At 44.7% G+C, this 9,488-nt stretch overlaps 1 protein-coding gene across 2 annotated transcripts in view; it reads left to right on the forward strand.

The window, feature by feature from the left end:
* Positions 1 to 1,540: 1,540 nt before the first annotated feature.
* The window catches only part of FRMD4B (FERM domain containing 4B), a 332,839-nt gene continuing 324,891 nt past the window's right edge, over positions 1,541 to 9,488 (forward strand). For both annotated transcript variants that reach the window (XM_045289894.1, XM_045289895.1), the window contains exon 1: positions 1,541 to 1,593. The gene's annotated coding sequence lies outside the window, so the exon portion shown is untranslated. The remainder of the gene's footprint in view (positions 1,594 to 9,488) is intronic.

The raw sequence follows: 9,488 nt of genomic DNA on the forward strand, positions 1-9,488 counted from the left end.
GTGCATGCGTGCTGCAGGTGTGCAGCTTAGAGAGAGAGAGATCAAAGAAAGCAGAGACCGTGTATGCATAATTGATCTGCCATTCTTGTCAGATAAATCACTCCTGGACACAGAGTGCACATTTTTTTCTCTAACCCTCATTCCTTTTGGAAAAGGGCCTTCCTCCTCTATTTGGAATGATAAGGAATGAAGTTAGAAAGCATCCCTACCACCCAATATGGGAGATGCCATATTTAGAATAATGCCTGCATGTTTGTGGGGGGGGTAGGGGGGAGAAGGGGAGAGATGGTAACTAGACAAAAAGACAATTCCTCAACAAAAGCTCACTTCAGGGTTTGGAAATGCTAATACCCCTACTGTGGAAAAACCGTTCAACTCTGGCGCTCTCTGCCCATCTGCCACCATGGAAATACCCAGTAAATTGACCTTGAAAGGCCCTCTGAGAGGCTCTCTTAAAACTCCACTTGTAAGCTGGAGTCGAACTTAAAAACGAATCCCTTTCTCTAGAAAACCCTTTCCCAAGGAAAAGACCCTCAGGGTGTTGTGGTGAGTTAAGCATTTATTTAACTACCAAATGCAAGGTTCGTCATTCAAACCCACTGGCCAGCAGGCAGGAGAGAGATGGGGCCAGCTGCTCCCACCACGATTTCCTACCTCGGAAACCCTATGTGAGTCCGAAATGGACTCGATGGCAGTGGGTTGGAGGTTTCCTCATTCACACACTTGAGGAAGAAATGAGGGCAAGATCTTAGCTAAATGCTAGCTCTTGTGTTAATGTAAATAGCATTTCCACAGTGGACCTCAAAGAGGTAGGTGATGTAATTGCAAGAAAGCTCCTTGGCTGAACTGAGAAATCATATTTGCTACCAGAAATTTTTGTAAAAAATATTTTCTGCAAAAAATGACTCCTTTGAGGAATACCAATCAGAAATATTCTCATCATCTTAGGAGTCTTTAATGTGTTTGGGAGCTGGGTGTCTAGGGGTCTAGTTCAACAAACCTGTCAACAAGATTTTCTGATTCTGTCCCACAGAGCACCATGCTGTACCTCTATTAATCTACAGCATTCACCGCAACACAGCAACTTGATGAAATTATAATTGAAACATGGTACTTGACCCTGAGGGGCCCGTGGAGAAAGGGATTTGCTTTGGTGGCTTCTCATGCATCATTGAAAACCTGCTGCTGCTCAATCAAAGCCCTGCTTATATCTTAACTATATAAACCATCTATTTATAGATACTGCTCCTTGCCAGCTCCATCGTCTTTTCTCTTCTTGTGTGTCTTTCTATAAATTGGATTACTCTGGTTAATAAAAGTCTTGTGCAATAGTAGGCTTGCTATGTCAGATTCTGATAACTACTGAGTAGAATGTAATTTATCCACAATAGTGCAGTCTCACTAAGGAAAAAACATTGGAATTAAGGGTAATCAGTGAAGTCGTATTCATTTCAGGTGCAGGAGGTAATAAGCGGGGCTAACAAGATATTCCTGAAGGTTGGGTTCCTTCTGGGACTCGCCTGGAAAGAAGACCTGAAAGAGATGCCAAGTTTTACTTATCTTTAAATAAGCAGACTGGCTTCCATCACTCAGGTAATGCTTAAGAACATTTTTTTTTTAAAACTTTGGTTACATTCTGAATTTCTTTTAATTATAAAGTCAGGTGACCCAAATCAATTTAAACCTCAGTATTGCTTCTATCAATAAGGCCGGGACTACTGGCTTGTCACCAAACATTTGCTTTTCCATTTTTCTTGTAGTAATAGAAGTGGTCATCTTGTCACACAAAATAATAAGTACGTGTCCCAGACTCCGTTGAAGTTAGTTGTTGCATGTGACGAAGTGTTTACTGTATCAAATCTATTCTTGAGAAAGTCTTGAAATTCGGGTGGGACATACTCACGGTTGTACTTGGCCTCTCATGGACTTGCTTTCATTTTCTTTAAACTCTCCCTGAACTTACATATGAGCAATTGATGATCTGTTCCACAGGGGGCCCCTGGCCTGGTTTTAGCTGCAGATAGTGAGCTTCTCCATCGTTTGTCCTGGCCCCCCCAAAAACCCCATGCCCGTTCACAGCGACTCCTACCACAAAGTAGAACTTCTCCAGTGCGTTCTGAGACAGTCAATGCCTGAGGAACCACTGGTAGTTTCGAACTGTTGACCTTGTGGTTAACAGCCCAATTTGTAACTACTACACCACTAGGGCTCCTGCAGGTATAATCACTTTTATTTCTTGGTACTCCATTTGGTGACGTCCACATGTGTAGTCACCCTTTGTGTTGTTGGAAAAAGGTGTTTGCGATGAAAAAGTCATTGATCTTACAAAATGTTATCATGTGATCTCCAACGTCATTCCTTTCACTGAGACCCCCCCCACTACTGTTTTTTCCCCTTTGTTTCCAACGTTTGCATTCTAATTGCCAATAATTATTCATGCATCTGGAGTGCGTGTTTGATCAATTTCAGATGGAAGACATTGGTAGAATGCTTCAATTTCTGCATCATTAGCTTTAATGTTGATGCATACATTTGAATAACAGTTGTAGTGATTGAATGTCCTTGTGTTTGGATAGACACTATCCTATCCCAGCAGTAGTTGTTTGTGCCCTCAGGTCCTCCCTGTCTATAGGACAGAGGAGACCTGCCCTCATGGGGTTTCCAAGGGAATCAGGTATCTCCTATCCTATTGGGACCATCCTTCATGAAACTCGTCACTTCTTGCTCCCTTGCTTTGATTAGAGTTTCCCAGCGTCCCGGTTTCTGAGGGGAGGAAGGGATGCTGATGTCTGGCAATTTCTCCTAGTGAGATGGACCTCTAGTCAAAACCTCTCTGAGCCAGGAGAGAACAGATGTTTTGAGAATGATGATGGCAACATATCTACAAATGTGCTTGACACAATGGATGTATGGATGGATTATGATAATAAAATGATTTTTTAAAAATGAAAGAAACAAAAAACAACTTTCTGAGCTCTGACAGGTAACATGAAGCAGTTACCTGTCTCTGAGGAGAGTGTCTTCAACTAGTGTCTTCTTCCCTCAGATCTGTGCGTCCTGGGCCAATGCTCGTTTACCGGCATCTTTACAATCCTGCTCGCTAAGTTGGCTGAGGGATTTATGTTCAGAAATATTTTTAATAAAATATCTTTTCAAAGGAGGCCTGGGGGTGGGAGTAATGCATTGGACTGCTAACTTCAAGGTCAGCAGTTTGAATCTACTAGCTGTTCTGAGGGACAAAGATGAGGCTGTCTGCCTCGGAAACCCACAGGGCCAGCTATTCTGACCTATAGGGTCCCTATGAATCAAAATCAACTCAGGCAGTGAGTGAACTCTTATTCAAAGAGCATGGGACTTGGAATTAGATGAAGTTTGGTTCAAAAACCAGTACTGAGTCATTTAGTCTTTTTTTTTCTCAACAGTTTTATTGGCAAGTAATTTGTCATTTGGTCTCCAGTCAAGTATCCCCTTGATAGCAGTGAGTTAGATATATAAAAAAAATCATCAGTCATGACTTAATGTCCATTGTACCTCAGCTTCCTGATCTGCGAGGAATGTTCTATGAAGGTAAATCAGCAAGCATTGCTACCAGAGTTCAGCTCATGCGCGCATGGGCTTATTGCAAACAAAACATGTTCCAAGGGGTCTTGGCTGTCAGTTCTCTCAGTCACACCCTCGTCTTCATCTTGGTAGGATGCCTCCAGCAACAGCAACAAGAGGCCCAGTCAAAACTAGCTTCTGAGGGGATCTGCTGGGTCAGGAAAGTTCAGGGCTGACAGTTTAGCTCAGAAGGTTATGGCTACTATGTTAGGGGATCCCAAAGGGGTAGTTTGGGTATACTTTATGCATAGGATGATCATGAGAATTTAGGAAGTTTTAAGAAAATTCAAAACTGCATTAATGAAGAAAAGACCAGGAAAGTTGCACGGAGGAATTTTTTTTCTTCCAGCATGACAGTGCACTTGTTCATTCTGGTGGTAGCCAGGGCTTTCCTATGAGAATTTTGCTGAAAAAATTACCCCATTCACCCTACAGCCCTGATCTCGCCCCTGTAGATTTGATTTTGTCCCTTAAATCAAAGAACATTGAAAAGGGGCATAATTTGTTTTCCTTGTGGATGCCCAGTTAGAGAGATAGAAGCACCACCTTTAGAAATATATAGACCTACATGAAGGAGTTGTGTAGAAACAATAGCTTTCCATTTTGGACTTTTTGTTGAATAATGGAGCCTATGATTTTGTAGCAAAACTTTTTATTTACCCAAAGGCTTATTATGATAATTTTAAAGTTACGTATTTTATCAAAATCATTGTGTTACCTACGATCATAACCCAAGCAATGAAAACATTATGATCATCAAATTTAAAATGCCAATACTTACATTGCTTTGGTCTACCCTGCAGGTGGTTTACATACTTCAGGAGACCAGAGCTGTGTGGAATAAATCAAATTACATTAATCGAGGTTTAAAAATATCAAATTATATTAATTGAGGTTCCAGCTCAGACTCCTTGTAAAACATACCCCACATCAAAGCTTTGTGTGTTCTACTCTAAGGTTCCAGCCTTCATCATTAAAAAATATATATATATCTTATTGTATTTTTGGTGAAGGTTTACACAGCACATTAGGTTCCCATTTGGCATTATCTGCACCAATTGATGACATTGCTTGCATTTTTCACAATACAGCAACATTTTCTACTTACATCCTGATTGTTCCATTGACAGGACTCTAGTTTCCCTGCCCGGAGCCTTGAAGGCATAGAGGGCTATGCACTGAGCTGCTAACCCCCAGGTCTGAGGTTTGAGGCCGTCTACTGCTGTAAACAGTGACAGTCTCGAAACCCACAGGGCAGTGAGTGGGTTTCCCTGCCCCCTTGGCTCCTCATCTGTGCATTATAGCCGTTGTTGACCTGTGGTCTCCTAATGATATTTGCTTGTCTTAATGGATCCACTCATGGATAATGTCTTTTAAAAATATATAAATGGAACAAGCCTTCTGACTGGTTTTCTCAGGTTCCCCTGTAAGAAAGAAGACCATGTAATATTATCATCCAAGTGGGACACTTTTGATAGTGAAAGGGAAGTCCTCTATCAATCAATTACTCAAGGACAGCAGGTTGAAAATTGAGACTCTCCCTGGATGTATTGTCATCTAACTGTAAACCAAGTCATCATTTCAGTGCAGAAAAGGAGTGGAAAAGGAGTGTTCTATACAAGCAAAAGAAGGTCAGGTGGCACAGTAATTAAGTGCTCACCTGCTAACTAAGGTCAGCGGTTGGAACTTACCGGCTGCTCCGCAGGAGAAAGCTGTGGCAGTTGGGTCCATAAAGAGTACCGCCTTAGAAGTGCTATGGGACAGTTCTACTCTGCCCTACAAGGTCGCTATGACTTGGAATCAACTCAATGGCAATGACGTTATATAAAGGGAACCCAAATATTATAAGATCTCTTAAGGTAACCATTTCATCATTTTACCTTCTGGCGTGCAAACATTTTTCAGTGGAGGTTCATCAGCGTTGTACCATATTAGTGCTGAAAGAGAGGCTATTTGGCATTTCCTTTGCCACCAGCAATGACTCTATCCCTCAGAGAGAACTGACCAGGGGTTCACTCCCGGAGAAGAGAAATTCAGATCTAAGCACAACGGAAAACACTAGCAGAACTTCTGGGAGACCATTGGATTTTTAGAGTAAACTTTTCAGATATAGAAAGCCAATCTTCCAGTGTGGGTTTGAGGACTGAATGCATTTTTGAAATAACATTGAAATTGTTGTCTAGATAGTGTTGCCTGTGTGCTGTTGCCTCTGACAAATGAAATTACCACATGCATATTGGCACCTCCAGTCACCTGTGGATTCAGCCTTATTCATAACTCAGCCTGGTGGGTAATGTAGCTGTCCCTCCAAATCCCAAAGGGGGAGCTTTAGTAAATGTGCAGAAGCCTTTACCTGGATAGGTGGAGGGTCACTAGGTCATAGCTGGCCAAGAGCAGGGTCAGCAAGCTATGGCCATTGGCTGGCCAAGTCCAGCCGTGCTCATTCACCTGTCTACAGAAGGGCAGTGGTGAGTGGTCCCAGACCGAAACTATTTACTGTTTGGCCTGCAGTGGTTTCCTGGGGCTGGCATGACAAGCTAGCGCACACTGGGTGGCATCACACAACAGAAATGTGGTCTCTTCCAGTCCTGGAAGCAGGCGGAGTTAGGCCTCTTCGAAGGCTCTATCCCAGAGCCCGGCAACTACCCAAGGTCCTTGGTTCATGGCAGCACAACCTAACCATCGGCGTCCGTCTTCACGTAGTCTTCTCCCCTTGGTGTCTCCAGATAGCTTTTCCTCAGCGTGTTAGGCTGACGCTACTCCAGTAGGACGCCATGTCAGGCACTATCTGCAAATAAGGCCTTTTAGAGGTAAGCAGGAAAAGAAAGGGCTAGAACTTCAACATGTGATTTTAGGGGACACAATGCATCCTTTCACATGGTCCTTGACAGAAAACGTGGATGGGTCCGAGGCCCAGGGGGATCTGTTTTTCAGGAGACTCTGATGTATGTCTGATGAACGTCAGACAGCAAGTTGCATTCTCTGTGGGCTAAGACAGTAAGCCAGGGGCCCAGGGAGGCGAAGTGACTTGCCCAGTGTTTCAAGGCCAAGACTAGATTGAGCAACGCCTCACTTTTTAACCCCAACCTTCTGCCAACACCCCACCTCTCTAATGAAGCGCCCAGCCTCGGTGAGAAATCAGCCCCTTCGCTTGATCCTTGTGGGGCTCAGCTGACAGCAGTCAGTCTCCTGGCCAGCGACACTGGATGATGAATAATACAGTGACTTGGCTTGTCATCCGGCTTTGTCATGTGAGTGCATGCCAGAACGCCTTCCCTTGTCATGGGCGCCATCTGGCTATCGAGCCGTGTGGAATTTCCAACAAATGGCACTTGATAGGCATGGGACATGGAAATCTCTGAAGCGAGAGGCTTGTGGAGAGTGAGAAGGGTCATGTGTCCTGACAGGGAATCATTTATTCATCCGTTTATTCATTCAACATCAATTGTCTGGGCGTCTTAGCTTTAAGCCAAAACTCTGCCATGCGTAGAGAATTTAGTCAAGACCGAAACAGACATAGTCTGACGCTGTCCTCGTGGCTCCTCTAAAGAAGTGAAAGAGATGAACATTAAGTAAACAAACAGGCAGATAGAGAAATAGAAGGGAGGTAGATATACCATTGCAATTGCTAGGCTGCAGACACGTGCTTGGTGCTAGGACACAATACAATAATGACAGAAAGAGGCAACAATTATGGAGGGCTTATCATACCCCAGGGGAAAGCTGAAGCTTTCTACTCTCATAAAGAGTTATCGTCTCGGAAACCCACAGGGGCAGTTCTGTCTTGTAAGTCGGAATCAACTTGATGCCGGGAGTTTGGTATGTTTTTGCTGTTGTTGTATTGTATCCCAGAAACTCATCTGTGTTCTTTGTGTGGGACAACTCATTTAATCTTCACAACAGGTCTGTTATTTTAATCCTGATTTACAGATGGGGAAATGAGACCCAAAAGGGATCACTGGTATACAGCATCAAATGGCCAAGAAGCGGGGAAGCCAGGATTGAACACACAGTCTCACCCTGGAGGCTTCAGCCACAGCGTTTCTGCCCCCAGACAAAGGGATGCTGTGTTTTCCACAAAGCCTGGTACATGCAGGCATTCTGTAAATGTACAGTGAATGCCTCAATGGATGATCCCCAAAGGGATACATAGATCTATATGCTTACATATCTGCACGTATTTAATATGTTCTCAAGAACTATATCTGATGGAAAATAAATGGTAGTGCATTCCCCATTCTCCAATCTTATTGTCTCTGCCCCCCTCCTTTCTGAGTGTTTGAGTTATTACCAGCAACTTCAGCCCAAACACTGCTGCACTCCCTCATATGAAAGGTGAAATGGAATAATTAGACAGTGCTCGTTAAATCAGTGAAATGCGTCTGAAGGAGGAACCAGAGAATCATAATTTACTAAAATGTTTGAAGTATTAGTATGCAGTGAGAATAATAAAAATAAGAAGTGAAGCACTTTTAGGATTGCGGTGAGGAAAAGAGGCGATCGATCAAAGACAGAGGCCCACGGAAGAACTTTCCATCGTGCATTTCCTGATACAGACAGGGTTGTCCAAAAGCACGTGCAGATTCACAAAGCAGTTCCGCTGATGCAGAGCCCCAGGACACAGGGTCCTCCCTGAGCTTCATGCAGGTTCTGCTGGACGGAGGTGATTTCCCAGGTGACTCAGCCGCTGGGTGCCCTTCAAACCCATTTGAACTGGCATCTTTGTAAACCTGACTGCGTTAAACAAGCAAGAGGGCTTTTTGCCATCTAGTAGAGCCAGCCTGTCCCTAGGTAACAAGACCTATCAGGGATGCCATTTCTGATTACCAGGATGCTTCTCTGTGCCTTGTTTAATCTTCATCACCAACCTACGTCTCTCCATAATGGGTGCCTTGCAGGTATCTAAGCATGTTTGACTTTGGGGCTACCCACATGAGAGGAAAGGGGAGAAGGATTCCTGGCTGTGGATATATGTTTTGAAATTCAGTAAATAAATACCCACCGTCCTGTTTTGGTCTTGATCTGTGAAGGAAACATCACGGGCCCTCCTCGCTCTGGCTGACTCGAACGGGAGGGCCCAGGTTAAATGGTGTCTTCTGCATCGGTGGGAAAAATGGATGGTTTGCATCAGGCATTGTGTAGTGTGCACTGCGAGGATAGACCACGTCTGTTTTGCTCATCAACAGAGTTGCTGGTGGCTCGTGTGCTCAGCTACTAACCTAAAAGTTGGCCACCCAGTTGGAGTCCACCCAGCTGCACCTCGCAAGAAAGGCTTGGCGATGGATTTCTAAGAAAGCAGCCACTGAAAGCCCTTTGGTGGTTGCTCTCACCACTCTGGCTCCTCTGCATTCCCGGCTGGCCCAGCCTGGCTGCCGAGCCCAGGCCCTGACCATGGCGCCCTGCAGCACCTGGGTGCGTGGGATGTGCTGTTCAAAGGCTTGGCCACAATAGGGAATTAAAGCACACACGGGGCACTGGGACGGCGTCATGGTGGCATCGTGGTCACACATTGGGCTGCTAATTGCAAGTCAGTCGTTCGAAACTACCAGCCGCTCCATGGGGGTGAGAGGAGGCTTTCTGCTCCAGTAAAGAAACCCATGGGGGCAGTTGTCCCCAGTCCTGGAGGGTCACTATGAGTCAGAATCGACTCTGTGGCAGTGGGTGGGGAGTGGGATGGGGACGCCAGGTACTTGGTGCAAACACAAATTCAGCATGCTTCAGATCCAGTATCAAAATCCCTGAGTGTGGACCATGATGTTTCGGAGTGTGACCCCCGTCACCATTGCTCTGATTCTGTTTTTATTCTGGGGAGCAGGTTCTGGGCGTGGGGTGGACAAGAGCAAGGAGATCATGGAGCACATCAGACAATCCTGGGGAAGAAGGATGAG

The sequence above is a fragment of the Echinops telfairi genome, unplaced genomic scaffold, assembly GCF_000313985.2.
Source record: "Echinops telfairi isolate 266 unplaced genomic scaffold, ASM31398v2 ScPeMD7_31;HRSCAF=116, whole genome shotgun sequence".
In the NCBI taxonomy this organism is placed as follows: Eukaryota; Metazoa; Chordata; class Mammalia; order Afrosoricida; family Tenrecidae; genus Echinops; species Echinops telfairi.